General features: G+C 31.6%; 1 protein-coding gene across 2 annotated transcripts in view; it reads right to left on the bottom strand.

The window, feature by feature from the left end:
• The window catches only part of LOC123703420 (solute carrier family 41 member 2-like), an 80,267-nt gene that overhangs the window by 30,108 nt on the left and 28,463 nt on the right, over positions 1–21,696 (bottom strand). The window contains exon 2 of one of the 2 annotated variants that reach the window (XM_045651401.1): positions 17,474–17,657. The exons of the other annotated variant lie outside the window; for it this stretch is intronic. The gene's annotated coding sequence lies outside the window, so the exon portion shown is untranslated. The remainder of the gene's footprint in view (positions 1–17,473; positions 17,658–21,696) is intronic. 2 annotated transcript variants of the gene reach the window in all.

The following is a 21,696-nucleotide window of genomic DNA, read 5'->3' as shown; positions in this document are numbered from 1 at the left end:
CTTTGGTAATTTATTTTAACGCTTATATAGTACGACATTGGTCAATAAAAGCAAATAAATAATTTTGTATTTCTTAACCGACTTCAAAAAAAGGACGTAACAATACAATTATCTTTAAAACTAGCAACTCCTCCCGGCTCCACCTGCATTATGGCTTTTTATTTTACACTTGAAATAATTTTCCGGTGTCGGTTAAGAATTTTATTGGTTTATCCATGACAAAGAAATATAAATAATCTAATCTTTTACCTTATTATTAATCATTACTTTAATATTAATTATTTAAGTAGGTGCAATAATTATGATGGCTTTAGGTGTATACCTACTTGCAATTGGATTAATACACGTCATTGATTTTCGTCTTTTATAGAACATCTAAATGAAGCTACTACTACTATGTACTTATAAATGCTTCTAAAATAAAATAAATAATTGTTTGAGCTGGAGTTTTCTGAAATTCAACATTATTTAGCAACTGAGACCAAAAACAACACAAAACATTGAAATCCGAATTTTTATCAAAACTTACAATGACGTAAAAATCTATGTAGTAATAATTATGTTATGACAATTGCACTAAAATCGTATAAATCGAAATGTTGTAATGTTAAGGCCCAGTGGTAATACTTTCATAATAAATACAAGAAAGGGCCCGGGTTTGACCGTGGATAATTTGACTTGCAACACAAATTGAAGTCAGGGTCGTACTAATTTTCTCTTAAATATGTACAAACGATAAACGGACATTTTAATATTTAAAGTATAAAAATTAAAAAGTGGGTTAAATAAATTATTTATTACGAGATAATGCTTGTTTTTTCATTTATTGGAATTTAGTATATGGCAGTCAATACCAAAAATTTTACGTTACGCGAATGATATATTTTTTATCTATACTGCCGATACAATAGTTTTGATAATAGTTCAATATCTTCGAGAGCTTCTATTCACACTAGATAATATTACGTACGAAAAATCTCGACGGCCAAGGTCTTCTTTCAAAAACAACTGCACTCAAATCTGTTCATGCGATTAGGAGATAAGATGCAATCAGATCAAAGAGTCAATCAAAATGTAATACTTTCTCTTTTTCCTGAGTAATGAATAACCTACTTCAAAAAAGATAAGATTCTCAACTGTATTTTTTCGGTTTGTTAATTCAAAACTTTTGATGGGGTGAACCGATTTTGGTGATTCTTTGTATTTATTTCAAAGCTGCCTTCTGGTAAGGATCATTCAAATGTGTCTCGTTCTAACAATTTAAAGACGGTTTAGTTTTTTGTTAATAAATAATATAGATATGTCAATCTATTTATATTATTCTACCTAGGTAATCTATCTATACTAATATTATAAAGAGGAAAGGTTTGTATGTATGTATGTATGTATGGTTTTGAAAAATAAACTACTAAACCGATTATAATGAAATTTAGCACACATATAGAGGGTAACTTGGATTAACACTAGGATAGGTTTTATCCCGGAAATCCCACGGAAACGGGAACTATGCGGGTTATCCTTTGAAAACGCGGGCGTAGCCGCGGGCGAAAACCTAGTAGGTTTTATAATACATGCATATTGTATAAACCACAGAACAGTAAAAATAAACAAAGACGTGACAAAGATCTTTTTCCAAATGCGCAAAATAACCGTATTTTCCTGTTTGACACAAAATGGGGCTTTTCTAGGATTAGGTACATCATATAAGGATAAGCCCGAAGTTAAAAGATCTATTAAAGATAGATAAGTTTGATCCATCTTAAAGATATCTAGATATAGATATACTTTTATAGGCCAAATTTCTTCCAAAAATAGACCTAAAAATATATTGTGACATATACCAACCCGTACCTACTTGACCAACTTGTAGTGCCCTTATAAGAATTGTCCACGAAGTAGGTACAAAAATAGACAAAATGTCATGAGACTATTTCTATATTTTACATTTCCATAAATGGCTATATTAATTACTAGCTTTCCGCACGCGGCTTTGCCCGCGTTTTCAAAGAAAAACCCGCATAGTTCCCGTTCCCGTGGGATTTCCGGGATAGAATCTGAATGAAATGCTGTGTTAATCCAAGTTACCATCTATATGTCTGCTAAATTTCATTGTAATCGGTTCAGTAGAATTTGCGTGAAAGAGTAACAAACATACACGTCACCTACACATACACATACATATCCATCCACACAAACTTTCGCATTTATAATATTAGTAGGATAGGATTAATTGGCTAAAACATATAGACGTATTGAAAGTAAGAATTTAAATCATTCAAAGTTACGCGAAAATCGGTTTAGCCGTTGAAGTTCAATGACAGACACACCTACAAGTGATTATATAATAGTTTATGTTAATTCATGGCATTATACATTCTATAAATATTCAAACGTTATTTCCGTTAATATCTTTCCGCTATAAAATTGTATTTATGTACAAGAAATTATACATATTAACAATTTTATTATGTCGTTCTTGATCTTGATGTCAATTTAAATATTAAGTAGGTATATCTTTTTTGGGTTCCGTAAATATAAAATAATGGGCGCTTTTAAATTGACCATAACAATAGAAATTTCAAGAGATTCGTGCATTGTGGCTACCAAATCTTTAACTAGGTATATACTTTATGCGATAATTCAATAGTTTAATATTTTTAAAAAATATATTTGTATATAGAAATTACGATATTTTAATACCTAATGAACTTTTAAATTCATCAAACTCGATTCAACTGTTATGTCATTTCCATTTCAACAAAGTGTTGTACATTTTTGATTTTTGTATTTATTTTATTTGTAACTAGCTTCCGCCCGCGACTTCGTCCGCGCGGAAAAATTAAGATTTATTTTTTTCTACGTATTTTACTTCTTAAAAAGTATCCTATTTTATGCCCAGGATAATAAAGTATAATTATACCAAGTTTCATCGAAATCGAACCGTTAGTTTTCACGTGATGCCTGAACATACAGACAGACAGACAAAAAATTTTTTAATCACATATTTGGGTTTGGTTTCGAATTGACCCTTCTACAGATTTATTATATGTATAGATATATTTAAGATGGATCCATTCACGGAAACACAATAATTGCAAGAAACACATAACGATAAATTTACAGGTTAAGCAAGGGACTTCTTGCATTATAATTATTATTTTCCTCATATTATCTTTATCCAATATTCTATGAATTTTATAGAAATTTTCCTTTAATCAATCAAGGTATTTATGTTTAAACTTGTCACTGCTAATTATAGAAACTACAATGGGATGACTTTTATTTCCCGACCTTATACTTCCTGTGATAAAGAATGATAAACATACCGACATAATATAGGAACTCAATAATTTTGTTCGGCACGAAGCTTCCTCGATAAACAGTCTATCGAATGCAAAAATAACAAACAAACAAACAAAATTACTTTATTGTGCAGCAAGACATAAAAATTACAAAAGCATAAAAAATAATTTTTAATTCGAAATAACTTGCCAGTGAAGTCGCGGTCACCAACTAGTTTTCATATATTTTATAATATATACAGATGATGATTCATTAGGATCATACAATACACCTAAGGTGTAAACACACGTGACTTCACCGCAGATCGCGATCGCCACTAACCATTATAACATAACCTAACTTATCTATAACACTATAACGCTCGTGAGAAAGTTTATATCCTAACGAAGGAGGTTGTAAGCATATATTTTTAGGTCATGTAACTACCATGAGTTTATTAACAATTTTCACTAGTTATTTATGGAGAATGGCGAACTCCCATAGGACTTTGGGCCTAATCGTTACACTGATGATTTATGTGGGGTTAAATAGATAAAAATATACATATTCTATAAATATAACAATTAAAGATCTGTTCTATGGGATAGCAGAGATAGTGAGCATGTAACGTTACTAAAATTGAGGTTAGGTTTGCTCGAGTTCAACTCATTTTAAACGGACAGATTTAATTCAATTTTTGTACTCTTATCAAGGAGCATTACCGAAACCTTTGATTTGATAAAAATCCGCACGATACTTATAGATAATGAAGGATTTATGAAAATATGATAAAAACCACATTCATTATCACGACTATCATGTCTTTCTCATCGTCTTGTCGAGAGCAGGAAGTTCAAATCAATGCCAACATATTATGTAAAATAATAAATAAGATAAATATTAATAAATATAAATATTTCGGGACAATTTTCACGCACGGCACGATCTGATCCAAGCTTTCGCTTGTGTTATGGAAACCACGATGGCTGATAAACATACATATATAATTTTAAATAAATACTTATTTAGATAATTATTAACACCCAGACACAGAGCAAACATCTATGTTTATCACACAAATATTTGCCCCGGGTGGGGATCGAACCCACGACCTCTGGCCAATGGTCACTACCAACCAAGCCAATTTGTGTGTGTTATTTCAACATGATATACCCAACAACCTACATATACCGTGTATTTTAAATTACCTATAGCAAGAAAACAATAATTATGTATACTAATATTATAAAGAGGAATGGTTTGTATGTATGGTTTTCACGCATAAACTACTGAACCGATTATAATGAAATTTAGCACGAGGGTAACTTGGATTAACACAAAGGAAAGGTTTTATGCCGGAAATCCCACCACGGAAACGGGAACTATGCGGGTTTTCCTTTGAAAACGCGGGCGAAGACGCGGGTGAAAAGCTAGTAAATTTATAAAACGGCTAGACTGATTACAATTGGGTAAATTACAATCCCCATCATGGGAAAAATCATTAATTTATTAAAACATCACTACATACTTATTCACGTTATTACAGTAAGAAAGAGATAACTTAGAGTAGTAAACCCTAGTAAAACTCAGATTAAAAAGGATTAACAAGCTTGTTAAAATTAGTACTTTCCTACTTTCCGTTATCTTGAGTTAAACCTTTGTTTAATAAATCAACTATAAACTATGACTGTTTGCTCATATGTTTTGTAAGCATTCGTTCAAACATACCTTTAGAAGTTCATGGAATTTATGAAAAGCATATTCCCAATACCGAAGTGGTTACGAGATACAAGTTTCAGAGAATGTATTTGCCGGCACAAACTCGTTCACATTACTCCGGGCCCGGTCGTTCTACCGGCAATTCGTAGTGACAAAACGCTCGGTAAAAATGCCGGGCTCGGCAAAAATGCCGGACCCGGGATAATGTGAATAGCTTCTTAAAAATTTTACAGCCACTAGCCCTTCCGGCAGATTTACCGACGCGGCAGATCTGCCGGTCCGGCGTAGAGGGAACCGAGCCTCACTCTGGGTATATATGGGATTGTAGGGGGTTTAAATTCTATTTCAGCTAGAAATTATCGAAAAATATTGTAGAATGAATATTTCGTTAAAGTTTTTATAATATTACGTTATGATTTCCTCATGTATTATGTTATTTATTTTAGAGGTGACACTGAAAAACATACGCAAATAAATATATAAAACTTGGTCCTTTTATGTATTTTAAATAAATATACATAAAAATATCTAATGTTTAAATAAGGTAAATTACTTTGGTACCGAATTTAATATTATATTCTTAACTTAATACATAAATTGATGTAATACGAAAAATAACTATCTAAAATTAGATAAGCAGTTACTGGTGTATTAACACAGATTAATCATTCTAATTATAAAACGAATTAAATGACGATCGTTTCAATAAACGAGGTTAATTCATATTTTAATTATATTCAAACTTAGATCTTCATGTAAATTATTATTTCTAACTGCTAAAGAGAATAGAGTTTGGGTATTTTTTTACGTGTACATTGCAGTTTTACAGATTATAAATATTTTTAATATTCATTAATCCTACTAATATTATAAATGCGAAAGTTTGTGAGGATGTGTGTGTGTTTGTTACTCGTTCACGAAAATACTACTGAACCGACTGCAATAAAATTAAGCGCACATATAGAGGGTAACTTGGATTAACACATAGGATAAGTTTTATCCCGAAAATCCCACGGGAACGGGAACTACTGGGGTTTTTCTTTGAAAACGCGGGCGAAGCCGCGGGCGGGAAGCTACTAGCTAGTAGCTTACAAATTTTTTAAATTCAGTAATGCTATGACATCACAAAAATAATATTAATTAATAAATAATAAAAAAATCCCCATCTATCTTATGTTACGTATGGTAAGGTACGTAAGTAAAAACCAGATGTGATTTTAATAGTTTTTTAAATACATTTATCTAAAACTTGTAAATTATTTTCCATGTACAAAATGGGTTTTATAATAAACGTCGTATTTGAGGTCAATAGCCTTTTCAATTTGTTATTTGTAACAAGTAATTTACGGATTAATTTTCATGCCGTTCCAAATATTTGTAGAAGGTGCATATAAAATGATAACTTAAAAATAACGGAAAATTACGCAGAAAAATAATATAATTTGTTTCAGTTGGGTTTTTAAGCTATTGCATAGCTTCTATCGCGGGCCTTGAGCGCGGGGACCGAATCGAGAAATTCCGTAACGAAAAACCTCACGCGGGGAGCGTGAGTGTGAGTGAGTGTGAGGGAGCGTGACTCCGACGGGCGGAGGTGTGGCTTGAAGGCATAGCATGCAATAGCTTTACCGCGGCAGTCCCCGAGTGACACACATCGTTTTTTTTTTAAATTAAGTAAGTTGAAACTTGTAAACTACTGCAGTGATCGGAAAAAAAATTTGGCATGTAGATAGTCACAATTATAAAGAACATTCGCTAAGAAAGGATTTTGATAAATTCTACGGGATGAAAATTTGTAGGTACTATTAAAATTTATTATGACCACGCGGGTAAAGCTGGGGGCAACAGCTAGTACAGATAATTTAGTTACAATGACTTGCTTTACCTTACCCAATGCCGTATTAAAAGGGGGGTTTTGATTTATCCTCATTATCTCTTATAACATGTCACTAGTGATAAGGATGAAATTCCTTATCACTTGACAGTTAATAAGATTTGTATATGCATGATTATCACTCTATTTTTAAGTCATTGACGTTCAAAATAACATTATTACATATTATATTGATTATAACTAATTAAATATAGATAATTGCTGGTAAGTGGTAGATATATTATTATCTTACTTGGAATTTAGTATTATTAGTTATTAATTATTATTTATTATCATTGTTTTCATCTGAACATTTTATCATTTCCTTATTAAGATATAAGGAAATGATCGCGGGCCTTGAGCGCGGGGACCGAATCCAGAAATTGCGTAACGAAAAACCTCACGCTCCCCACTCCGACGGGTACGGAGGTGTGGCTTGAAGGCATACTATGCAATAGTTTTACCGCGGCAGTCCCCGAGTGCCACAATTTTTTTTTCTTTTAATTTTTTAGTCTTTACTGTTTTTTGAATTAATTAAAATTAATAATTATCTTTAAACAGTTACAATTTAGGTATTATCCTAGTACTATTATAAATGCGAAAGTTTGTGAGGATGTGTGTGTGTGTGTTTGTTACTCTTTCACGCAAATATTACTGAACGGATTACAATGAAATTTAGCACATATATAGAGAGCAACTTGGATTAACACATAGGGTAGCTTTTATCCCGGAAATCCCACGGGAACGCGATATATGCGGGTTTTCCTTTGAAAACGCGGGTGAAGCCGCGGGCGGAAATCTAGTATTACATACATGATAAATGGCTCTAGTCTCTACATATTACTAATATTACAATGCTGTTGAAAGCGCTAATCTCAGGAACTACTGGTCCGATTTGAAAAATTCTTTCAGTGTTAGATAGCCCATTTATCGAGGAAGACTATAGGCTTAATATCATCACGCTAAGACTAATAAGAGCAGAACAATGCGGGTCAAAGAGGCACAGCTAGTTAAAGATAAAAAGCTAGTTTTTTACATTTAAAGACCTAAAAGACAGGTTCGTTTTTGGTTAAACTATTACGAAATGAATACGTTTAAAACCAGTTCTTTAATTGGATTATTCGTAAAGTCTGTCGAATTGAATATTTATTCACTTAAACTTTATTTAAAGGCACGTTAAAGGCTTTAGAATTGCAATTTTAAAATATTAACGATTTGTGTGGTCTCAATAACTTTACACCTTAACAGCTGAACAGATTTAGCTGAGTTTAGATAAAATGATAACACTGACGAATTTCATTTTATTTCTATGGCGAAAATTTGGCGGTTTGAACTAAAAGAGAAGTGTCTAGTCCATTTGATAATAATTAATGGTACTATATTCTGATTTAGAAACCATTTTATACATAAACATTTAGCATTATAAAAAATAACAAAAGAAAAAACACAATCATTACATATTTAATTACTAGGTTTCCGCCTGCGGCTTCGCCCGCGCAGTCAAAGAAAAACCCTGTTCCCGTGGGATTTCCGGGATTGCGTCATTTTCCCCGCGATAAAAAGTAGCCTATGTCCTTCTCGGGTATCAAAATATCTCCATACTAAATTTGATGAAAATTGGTTCAGTAGTTTAGGCGTGATTGAGTAACAGACAGACGGACAGAGTTACTTTCGCATTTATAATATTAATAAGGATTAGTTAGTGTAAAATATAAATGAATTAATGATCTTTCATTTATAAGTAAATGAGATGATCCCTACTTATCATTGCAATATTTCCTCATTCTATTATTTCTCAATGTACCTATTTATAAGATTAATATTATCTTCATTCTACACACTTACATAGAATAATAATAGCATTGTTTGTTTGTGTATTCCAATCTGCAGATTAAAATTCTTGTCTCGTATAAGTTCAAATTATTTTAGTTTTAGCTCTACTGCAACTGTTGACATAGCAAAAGAATTTTGTGCTATTTATAAATTACAAGCTTTCCGCCTGCGGCTTCGTCCGCGTTTTCTTTGTAAACGCGAGCGATATCGCAGCCGCATAGTTCCCGTTCTCGTGGGATTTCCGGGATAAAACCTATCTTATGTGTTAATACAAGTTACTCTTTATATGTGTGCTAAATTTCATTGTAATCGGTAACACAGTAACAAACATACACACCTACACACACATCCATCCATCCTCACAAACTTTCGCATTTATAATATTAAGTAGGATTAGTAGGATATGTCTAGTAGGATTTTTATTTAATGTTTAAAATAAAGTGTTGATTGTAATGTTATGAATATTAAAGTCGCAATTTTTTACAAATAAATAAATCTTATCTCCTAATTATAAACATACTAGATTTCCGCCCGCGGCTTCGCCCGCGTTTGGAAAGGAAAACCCGCATAGTTCCCGTTCCCGTGGGATTTCCGGGATAAAAACTATCCTATGTGTTAATCCAAGTTACCCTCTATATGTGTGCTAAATTTCATTGCAATCGGTTCAGTAGTTTTTACGTGAAAGAGTAACAAACATCCATACATCCATACATCCATACATCCATACAAACTTTCGCCTTTATAATATATATTAGATTATCTGGATTAATACATACTTAAGAGATTAATAAAGTATCTAATACCGTTATATTTGTTTTTTTTTTTAGATAATTCGCCGTATACAAATAGGTAGGATATTATTTATATCCATGATTAGTTTTAAAATAATTAGTGGTTTTCCCGGATTTTCCTTGTTTCAAGGAAATTGTAGCCTGTCAATGTAATTTATGAGTTTACAATTCAATGTGGCCTTAGATTCCTGACTGACTGACTGATGTTGAGGATGACCAATATCTATTGTGCGAAATTTATTGAAGACTCTTTTTTTTCATACTTTCCTTGTAATGAATACTTGATTATTGCAATAATACCTATGAGCAATTGATTCAAATAGGTCGAGGGTTCTTGATAAGAGGAGTGTTAAGAAACTTATCAGCATTATCCATACTGCAGCTGCGCTGAAAGCGGTGAAGAAAAACATGAGGAAAACGACATATCCAAGAAGAAAGTTTGAAAAAAAAGCGTGTGTGCCGAGCACACGTGTCAGAAGTGAAACTTCTTTAACAAGATTCAAAAACCAAAATCGTCGCCTCACTACATGACGTGACGGTACCATGACGCGACCTTGAAATTTTACTCTCAACGTGCCTAAAGAAGTTTGACTTAAAAAACAAAAGAGGATAGGTTTTTTCGAATTCTAGTGAACATATTTTTTCATTTTTTGGTGCCCGATGAGATCTCTCTAGCTAAGTCAAAGGTTCAATGACCCGGAATAGGTGTTGGTCAGCGAAAAGTAATATAGTAAGATAAAATATACGAAGTTTGTATACAACTTGAAGTTACAGATAAGTTAAATTTAATTGTATACAACTTCTACTTGAAGCTATCTATCGCATATCGTTATCAACAAAGACAAGATTTTTCGTTATACTATTCCACCTGACTTCACTCAATAAAATTGTAAATTAAACAAATATGTAATTAAAAAATATATATAATATGTGCGTGTACTATAAGTGTACGCACGTAGGAAGTGAAATTTCTTTTTCAAAAAATAATTTACTAGGTATATGAAACTTTATTTCTGTAATTTCGTCGAATCACGCATGGTAGGGATAAGAAAAAGATGGCGCGTAACGGAAAAATGTCACGCGTAACGAAAAAATGTTACACTTAATTTTTTTCCAACCCGGATAAAGAAGTTTCACTTCAAAAAGATAATAAATACTAGTCATAACGAATCTTTACTCATCCTCCTTCACTTTTTTACACTAAAAAACAAAGTTAAAAAAATGAATCGGCTGAAATTATTCCAATAAAGTTGAAACACAGATCCTTTTAAAATCAATCGAGTAGTTGCATTACACCACACAAACAAACAAATAAACCACAATAAATACCATAATCAAAGGTTGCACCATTTTTATCACTATCAGTCCAGTATTAACAAAGAGTTATCAATGTAATCGAAGTCATATCTCAAAAGCGTGGAATTATACCTTTGTCTTGATTTTGTAGTTTGTTGTTTATTTCTACACGTAAAAATAATATAATCCATCTTATTTTTCTAGTGAAAGTTAATTTATCTGACAACTAGGTTTCCGCCCGCGGCTTCGCCCGCGCAGTCAAAGAAAAACCCGCATAATAATAATAAATAATAAATAAATAAATAAATATTATAGGACATTATTACACAAATCGACCTAGTCCCACAGTAAGCTCAATTAAGGCTTGTGTTGTGGGTACTAGGCGACGATAAATATAATATTTAATAAATACATATATAGATAATAACACCCAGACCCAAGAACAAATAATTGAGTTCATCACACAAATATTTGCCCTGACCGGGGATCGAACCCGGGACCGTCGGCTCAGTAGGCAGTTACTTTACCACTGCGCCAACCGCATAGTTCCCGTTCCGTGGGATTTCCTGGATTGCGTCATTTTCCCGGGATAAAAAATAGCCTATGTCCTTTCTCGGGTATCAAAATATCTCCATACCAAATTTCATGATTTGGTTCAGTAGTTTAGGCGTGATTGAGTGACAGACAGACAGACAGAATTACTTTCGCATTTATAATGTTAGTATGGATTGTTGACTGTCTGATACGGCCTTAATCCCTGATGCAATTTTGATAAAATTTGGCATGAAGAAAGTTAACGTTGAGTTCTTCGCGTGCGCGGAGACGAATCCTTAATCTAAGGTCGAGTTCAAAAAACTTGAATGTGTAAAATTGCGAAGCACAATGACAAACTCAAAAGTCAAAACTAATGAGCGGCTTTTCATGCGGTTTACACAAATTGACAATTCACACAATGCTCGCCTTAACTTCTGAGGCGATCTCTACGAGTCGATTACGTAAGTAACGATTAAAGAGACGAAGCATAGTATTAAATCAAATAATTGAGATGAAACATAGAAATGCGATTAGTCAGTTCCTCATCATAAAATAATTAGCATACATTTCAAATGTTTTTATAATCTTTAATTAATGATGTTAATTGTTAATCGAATATCGATAATTTATATACAGGCAAATTACACTGCATTGAACCGTCGATAAAATGTATAAAATATAAATTATCTGTGCAACCAATTAATTGATTTTAATTACTTTCCTTAATGCCCATCTTTGGAAAAAGTTTTATAGAGAATCAATAAGAAACTTATTTGATACTAGCTGCGCTCCGCGGTTTCACCGGCGTGTCTCCGCTCCTGTTGGACTGATATATAGCCTATAGCCTTCCTCGATAAACGGGCTATCCAACACCGAAATAATTTTTCAAATCGAACCAGTAGTTCCTGAGACTAGCGCGTTCAAACAAACAAACTCTTCAGCTTTATAATATTAGTATAGATTGAAACATAGTTTCCATATATCTACGACTAATAAAAATTATTAAACACCTCGTACTTGGATATAATATTATCTAATTACATAAACCGTAATCATTACTCGTGATTTGTTTACAAAATGTTCATTATATATTGCGTACCTATCTATATTAAATTCCATTCATTGTTTTTATTAAAAATCAACAAGACAAAGACATATTGTATTAAAATAATCCTACTACCCTACTTATATTATAAATGCGAAAGTTTGTGAGGATGTATGTTTGTTACTCTTTCACGTAAATACTACTGATACGATTACTATTAATTAATTTGGTATGTAGCAAGACCCAGAATAAGACAGCTACTTTTTATCCCGGAAATCCCACAGGAACGGGAACTATGAGGGTTTTTCTTTGAAAACACGGGCGAATTCGCGGGCGGAAATCTAGTAAATTATATAGAACATATTCTAAATATACAGTTCGCTAAGCAAAGTGGTTAATACAGCATAATCAAGAGTTCTTAAGTTCGAATCCGAGAAATCTGAGAAACTACAGTAGGGAGATATCAATAGGGGTAATGCTAAACACGTCTGCCCCATACCCCCTAACCTCACAGGGGGTAAGCCTTCCAGAACAGTGAACACGTGCGTCAAACACACAAATAACAATAATCCATTCAAATGATATTGATTAAATGATAACTTTAATCCATGCGTGATATTAATGTAGGCACAATATATAATTTTGAGAGGACTTGCACTGATTCTATAAAGAGGAACTTCCACTGTAAGACTGAATCCACCCGGTGGTAAGCATTTGATAATTGATATAATATACGGGAATATATGCCTAGCCGTTTAACTCTTATAGGGCTACCAGAAAAAGTTTTATTAAAAAAATATTTTAACATACAACGAAAAAAAAATTCTCGCAAAAGTACCCGCAATTTTCAAATACCTTAAGAAAATTACATATTAACATTACAAACGTGGTCGGAGTCGCGGTGCACAGCTAGTTGTATATAATTGCATAGCAACTACCGCCGGCGGCGCAGTGATAAGCGTCGGGCTCGTGTTTCGCAGGTAATTGAATACGTCTGTATCTCGTTGGTTTAGCTTTTTAAACGCAAATGTCATCTTTGAACGTCTGTATGTAAAGTTTATGTAATAGGGAGTCAAATTTACATGGCCTTATCTAAGTAATTTGCTAGGGTTTTCATTAGTTGAGTGAATAAATTAAAAAAAACGACGTGTGGCACTCGGGGACTGCCGCGGTAAAGCTATTGCATAGCATGCCTTCAAGCTACACCTCCGAGCCCGTCGGAGTGGGGAGCGTGAGGTTTTTTAGTTACGGAATTTCTCGATTCGGTCCCCGCGCTCAAGGCCCGTGATAGAAGCTATGCAATAGCTTAAAAACTATTTTTGTTGCTACCTTCAAAATATCTATTTTTTTGAATACATATACAAGTGCTTTAAAAATATTAAATCCAGTCCAGACAAAATATTATGATTGCTACAGTTCGAATCAATACTACAAAACAAAATTAAAGCGGACGTCACACAATACATACTTACTACAAACGAAAACTGAATCACTATTGATCTAGTTATTTAATACGTTACACCAATATAAATGAGCTCTTTGTTTCACAGTCAAAACTATCGGCCATCTTGCCTGACTAATTAGGCGGAAGCTAAATCTACGTGTGACGAATAAAAAAAATGTTTTCATACATCTATTGTATACGTCAAAATACCGGTAAAATCGCGACAGACAATGAAAGTAAAAAATACAACAGGTACAAATAAATAATTCATTAATATTATGATAGTATTTGTATTTTGTATCTTACTACTTCACTATCACTATCATTACATAGTATAAAACAAAGTCGCTTTCTATGTCCATCTTTAAAACTACGCAACGGATTTTGATGCGGTTTTTTTTAATAGATAGAGTGATTCAAGAGGAAGGTTTTAGTATATAATTTATTAGGGTTTAGATAACGCGGGTGAAGCCGCGAGCGGTAAGCTAGTTTATTATATAAAATTGTTTTTATTTTATCATTCCCTCTCCTAACTTCGTCTTCGTTTTTGAGAAAGTCCTAGGACCTAGGTTCTAGTTTATAAGCAGGTGATTATAAAGAGATTCCTTAAAATTTTGTTACTATAGTCGAGCCAATATAATAGGCAACATTTGACGTCTATCAATTTTATCTTCGAAGAGAGGTAACCTGCTTAAAAAACATCGATTGAAGTGTATTAATCGATACGGATTTGAAAACTTTTGTCAATCGAATTTATTAATTTATGATGATTTTTATTCACAAGTAATCAATGCATTCGATTCTAGATGTCAGATTTCGATTTTTAGAGAAACGTCTCTAGTATTTAAAAAGAAAAAATATTTATTGACACAAAATTGTAGCGACGTCAGTCCTTCAATTCAGAAATTGTTTATTATGTTTAGGATGGTTTATCAGTAAAATGAAATCTTAAAATTACTTGTATCGGTCATTATTATTATAAATATGTAATTGTAATTGAAAAAAGTTTAGCAAATGTGCAGTTCTAACAAAACGAAATATCATATTATTGTATGTCGTCGTTACTAGGTTACGTTGTTGAATTTTGTTGAACTGTCAAATGTTGCCTATTAAAATGGCTCTACTATAGATTAAAAGTAGCAATCTTCCAAATAAAACATTGATATGAACAATCCGTATCATGTAATTGGTAGAAATAAGAATGGTTATGGCGCTTTCAATACCATCAAATTAATATATCAAAAAAAAAACCCGCCTAGTTCCCGTTCCCATGGGATTTCCGGGATAAAACCTATCCTATGTGTTAATCCAAGTCACCTCTATATGTGTGCTTAATTTCATTGTAATCGGTTCAATAGTATTTACATGAAAGAGTAACATACACACACACACATCCTCACAAACTTTCGCATTTATAATATTAATAGGATATGATTAATTTACATAGATATAAATTTGAAAACTTGATAAATCAAGATCATTGCAAAGATATACAGCTATTTTAAAACCCATATCACACATATTAACAATGATAAAAGGAAATATAACCAATTGTAAATCGGATTTTTTAAAATCATTATCGAACTCATTATTAATTATCTAATAATAATTACATTATTATTTATGGACCGATGAACTGAATGATTATAATTTAAAAGGAAGAATATATTTTGCGGCAATATTTTTTGTGGTGTTTATTGTAGGTATTGTTTATTTTAATAGCTAATATTGTTGTTTTAAAACATCCATACATGTGCTCATATTTAAAATTTTGTTGCTTTAAAGTTCTATAATATTTTTATTAAGTAGATTACTTCTTCGTGTATATTGTATACAAGATTTCACATCTTGTATAATCCAGATTGAATAAAATCAATGTTATCCTGGATTCTTTTTATTTACTTCTAGAAAAAACGCGCAAAAAATTATCACTACGACGAAACATTTATGCAAATGTTTCGTCGTATTGTCAGTAAATATATTTAAAAAATTAATTATTTATTTAACAAAATACACATCGACACAATTTTATTGTATTAAAAATTGATACATCAGAACCTTTTGTTTTATATTATGTTTAAAAATTTATAACAATAACATAAGTTAATGAAAACTTACCACTTATTTACTTAGTTGTATCATTTTTTCTAACGTAATCTTATTAAAACAACCCATGACTGGCAACCCTAATACCTTTACGCGCCATACAAACTTTTAAAATATTGGTATCCATAACGTCATTATAATCATGAATAAAACACACAAGAAAATTTATTCATTAATATAATAAAAATCTGTTAAATATTTGAAGAAATTTATCTATAGATAAATATTTAAAGTAAGTAAATAAAGTCGTGTTAGTTACACAACTAATAACTGAAGAATGGCTGAACAGGGTTTTAATAACAAATGGTTTGTGTATTTCAAAATAATATATATTTTTTAAAAATTCAATATTATTTTTTAACTTGGAAAATAATTTACCGGGCTAGCTTTTTATAAAATATATTTTTTTAATTTTTTTATAATACATATCTGATAATCTACGCGATGACGGTAATCGTTTCAAAATCCGTTGCGCAGTTATGTACTTATAAGATTAAATAAGCCTCACACGTAAATACCTACTACCATAGATAATTAATTAATATAATATAGCCACTATCTCAAATTTAAAGTATAAAAATATGGGCACTAAACAATGTATTCTTATGTATTTTTATTACTTTTCAGTATTAAGCTGATAGCTCGATGATTAATTTATTTGATTAAAATATGATAGATAGATACCTAGTTGATTAATTTATTTGATTAAAATACAAAATTGAAGACACTGTTAAATGTTACTTAATTTATATTATCGCATTATCGATTATTTTATTTTAAATACATTTATGAAGATAATAGGTAATATAATGCCATATGTGTGTTTGATTTGGATCTATTAATTATATGTATAATTTTATCGTTTTTTAATTCTTTTCTTTACAATTGCATTGTTCGATGTAATTATAAAAATAAAATTATAAATGCTTTATGAGAAAAATTGCATAGCTTACATAATTGTATTAGTTCTAAGATTATTTAGTTTTTTTTTTCTTTAATTATTTAAAATTGCTGTGATAAGAACATATTATAATATATATAAAATGGTAACGTGCGAAGTTTCATTGGATATTATTTTGCAATATAGTGTATACCTATTGCAAAATAATATCAAAAGGTAAAGGCTAAAAATTGAAAATTTTTAAGCCCTTCCTGAATTATTTCCACCAAAATTCCTCAATTAAAGTTATCATAATAATTAAAAAAAAAAATACGCAGCATTCATACAAAGGCGAAAGGTCTCTCGACATTAGATGTTTTTTTTGCATATCCAAAACTTGAATGATGCTATTGTTAGCCGATCTATTGTATTTACAGCATTGTATGTACTTGTTACCTGGGCCATTCATAAACACATGTACCTAATTGTGTCTGACAGAATTCCGCTAACAAATTCAGGTAGGTTTTAATTTCTTATAATAAGTTTTTTTTAAAAAATCTAATCTAATATTATACAAATATAGACTGCAAAAATAAGACAGCAATTCACAAAAAATCTAAAAAATAATTGAAGTTATAATTATAATCTACGTAAAAAAAATAAAAATACTCACTTGCAGCGTTCGTGGGATCTTACAACTAATATCACAGGATTTTACACACACTATTATACAGATCACTTAAAAAAATATTTACAAAATATATACACCGTTTTACCCCATGCATCTAACACAGTACAGTTACATTTCTGTTATTTATCACCACGTGTTCACGCCGCGGCGGTTGGTCGCATACTGGCTGGATAACGTTAGCGCGCGGTTTAAAAATCAGGTGTACGATAATAATGAATAGCTCAATCAATGGTGATAAGAGGTAAGTGAGGGTTGTGCCAGACGGAGGACCGGTTCTGCCCCCGGTCATTGCTCGCTCGTGTGAACTTAGACATGCGGAGTTCATCTGAAATTTAAGGGCTGGCGAGCGGAAGTTACGGTTGCTACGCTGGCTAAATTCGAATACGTTCCTTACAAATATATTTTTTTGATTTTTATTGTTTGACTATATTAATTTTATAATTGAATGGTGGCAGCCCTGCAGCTGATAGTGATTTAAGTTATTTATAATATTTATTGTCATTTTTAAACATATTAAAAACGAATTATTAGCCATAATCTATATCTTTGTGTATGTAGTTAGTCTACCTGCGTAGTTATTAAATATGTAATTAATCTTACAGGAACGACTAAGGTACGATATTTACTTACGATAAATGGTAAATGTTAAAAATAATTATGTAATGACGATTCGAAAGTGCTACTAAATAGTCGTCTAATTGAATAAATGAATGTTTGAGTTTGAATTTGATACTTTGTATGTCCAATTGAAATTCAAAGGTTATGTTAATTTGATTTGTATTTGTTACTGACTGTAATGTGTTTCTAATTTATAAAATAAAAATAAATAAATATTGAGAGAGAGAATTTGTCGAATTCTATTCATTCAAGATAATTTTCATTCTTTAATCGATGTATGCCCAAATCTACATTTTGTATATTTGTCTTTTCGTCTGTCTCTGAATAATAGTAGTAGTTGCTATGACAAAACTACTGAACGAATTCTATATGTAATATATTGTAAAATGCTTTATATATATAGTTTATTATGGAAAATGACGATTCAAAAGTGCTTCTAGAAGAAGTCTAATTGAACAAATGTTTGAGTTTCAGTTTTGAAGTAGTGGCCCTGCCTTCCAAGCCAGAGGTCGTGGGTTCGATTCCCACCCGGGGCAAATATTTGTATGATGAACATACATATTTGCTCTGTGTCTGGGTGTTAATTATCTATATAAGTATTAATATAAAATTATTATATATTTATTTTATCCAAATAGATACTTACATTATTTTTTGTTCAAAGAATTCAAAATAAGCTTAAAAAAACATTAATAATTGTATTTACGTATCTAAATCACACTTTAACAATTTTTCATAAAAATTAAATTATAAATTGAAACCAAAAAGTAATTAAACTTAAATTTTATACAATTTGTTTAAAGTTTTAACAATATGCTTTTTGAACGAGCTTAGTTTTGAAAAATAAATATCTGTGTTATGATCAACTGTAAATATTCTTTTATATAATTTTAAAATAAGTTGTAACAAGGAGTTCGAACCATATCTATTTTTTGAGAATTTTGTGTACATAGGCATAGGGCAAAAAGTACTTAGCCGACAATTATGGAAATTTGTCACAAATTGGTCTCTCACCTCTCTCACAGAGACCAATTTGCGACAACAGTGATGGACATTCTATCTCATTGTTCAATAATTTATGTAGGCATATTAGCTGTGACGCGCGTCTGCGCTTCCAAAGACTCTAGAAAGAAATTATAGTAATATATAATATGTATGTTTATCACCCATCTGGTGTCCATAACACAAGTGAAAGCTTAGTAGGGGATCAGATCGTGCCGTGTGAGAAATTTGTCCTGAAATATACGCAAAATATGCAGTGAACAGGAATATTCATAACGTCACTAAAAATCAATATATGTACTTGGAATTAAATACTGTACTTTTTCAAGATAAGACCAGAGTAAGCGGCTTTATGAAATAATTTAATAATAATCAATCATAAAGGTAGGTACGTTATTTTCTCTGTATTCCAATTGTTCTTAGAAATTGCGCCAATATAATTTACAAGGTTTTAAGATAACAAATTTATAAATTATTGTGTAATACTAAAAGCTGTTTGCGAATATTTAACAAATTGTGAACAATTTTTGCACGCTCAGCTGGTTCGGACCCGCGACCTACCGCAAATATGGGGTCAATGTAAGTTGCTGCATTATTCATAAAACCAGCTTTTGGATGCATTTACGTGTGCGCTTTTTAGTAAAAATTTAAAAGTACTTTGGTGTGAGAAAGTTTTAGGTATATAGAGATGATATATTTAAAAAGAAAAACATACAGGGGATTCACTTAAACCAAGCTAATATTGCTTACTAGCTTCGCCCGCTTTGACTAAAACCTAATAAATTATATACTAAAACCTTCCTCTTGAATCACTCTATCTATTAAAAAAAAAACCCATTAAAATCCGTTGCGTAGATTGAAAGATTTTTTATTTTATTGAATTAAGCATACAAAGGGACATAGGGACAGAGAAATTGACTTTGTTTTATACTATGTAGTGATCAATCAATGAAATCAATCAAAAGAAACAATTATTTTGGACATCACGTTTAAAAAACATAATGTATTATGCTGCAGCTAATAAAAAAATTCTGCCGTTTTATAATGATCTGAATTATTTTCAATGGCTTTACGTGTAGAGTAGATGCATGTATAACGTTGTATTTAGTGCATTGAGGGAATGTTGGATGTGAGCTAATTTCGGAAAATTGTAAATAGCACTTTAGAGCGTTGCTTTATTACAAGTATCTATACTTAATATTATAAAGCTGAAAAGTTTGTTTGTTTGAACGCGCTAATCTCAGGAACTGGTCCGATTTGAAAAATTCTTTCGGTGTTATATAGCCCATTTATCGAGGAAGGCTATTATAGCCTATAGGCTAAATATCATTACGCTAAGACCAACAGGAGCGCAGCCACGCGGCTGAAACCGCGAAGCGCAGCTTGTCGACTGTCGTGAATAAATGGCATGAAGATATTATATAGGTACTTAGGTTTGATAATATACATAACATTTGCTTAATCAATCACTAGTTACGTATTAATTTGACATAAAATATGTACTTATTTACCCTGTCGCCGAAATTAGTAATTACCCCAAGGAAACTGCATTGACGATATTTTTATGTAAAAAGCACTTAAAACAGGTTCAACTTGGTTAATACCTGTTTGATATAATCAATTTATTAAAATCCAATAAAAACAATAAGCCTGTAATCACACATTCTTATCTTAAGTAGGTACCTATTAAGCACAATGTACGAAAATATACTAAAGAAAAATATCTTATGTAAGTGAAAATACGCAATTAATTTAAATGTGATTTATCTGATTTACCAAATTGATAGATCTCGCATATATTGCACGTAATAAATAGTTTATTTTTTTACCCAATCTGTACTCTGTAGCGTAAAGGTAAATGTTAAAAATCTTATTACGATTCAAAAAACAAAAGTGCTTCTAGAAGAAGTCTAATTGAATAAAGAAATGTTTGAGTTTGAGTTTGAAAAGGGCTTGATTTGGTCGCTGATATCTGAAGCTGAAAGCAAGCTTTATTTGATAGCTAAAAAATATCGTTATGGTGCATTCACACAATCGACTGAATAGCGATGCGAATTACGAACATGCATGTGTTAACAGTGCACTCGCAATTCGCCTTGCAATCGCGAACAGCGATTCGCGTGGACATTCAATTACTAATGTTTCGAAGGTGTAAATGCAACATTAGATTTGCCTCAGGATGCTTTTCCACCAATAATGTTCGAAGATATGTAGCGTGGAATGTGTTTGTAAGTAACCAATCATATCGCTTCTGAGTTTGAAGTTGGAAGCGTTTAGAGTTTGAAGCGATACTATTGGTTATTTACAAACACATTCCTCGTATGTTATTGGTGGAAAAGCACCCTAGGTTGTAAAACAATTTCTAAGATCTGGTTCTATTTATTACTGCGATAATAATTCATACTCTACAACCAATCTACAACACTGGCAGAGTATTAAGCTTCTTCTACGATGCGGACGTACTAATTTCATCCCAATAATTTTCTTCACTTGTATCGTAAAAGGAGGCCAATATTAGAACATGTTACCTTGTTACTTAGAAGTTGGTTGAAAACTAATATCTATATATTATTATTATAGATAAA

This window comes from Colias croceus, chromosome 26 (genome assembly GCF_905220415.1).
Source record: "Colias croceus chromosome 26, ilColCroc2.1".
Lineage (NCBI taxonomy): Eukaryota > Metazoa > Arthropoda > Insecta > Lepidoptera > Pieridae > Colias > Colias croceus.
Note: the sequence above shows the minus strand (reverse complement) of the source record. Positions and strands in the feature narration are given on the sequence as shown.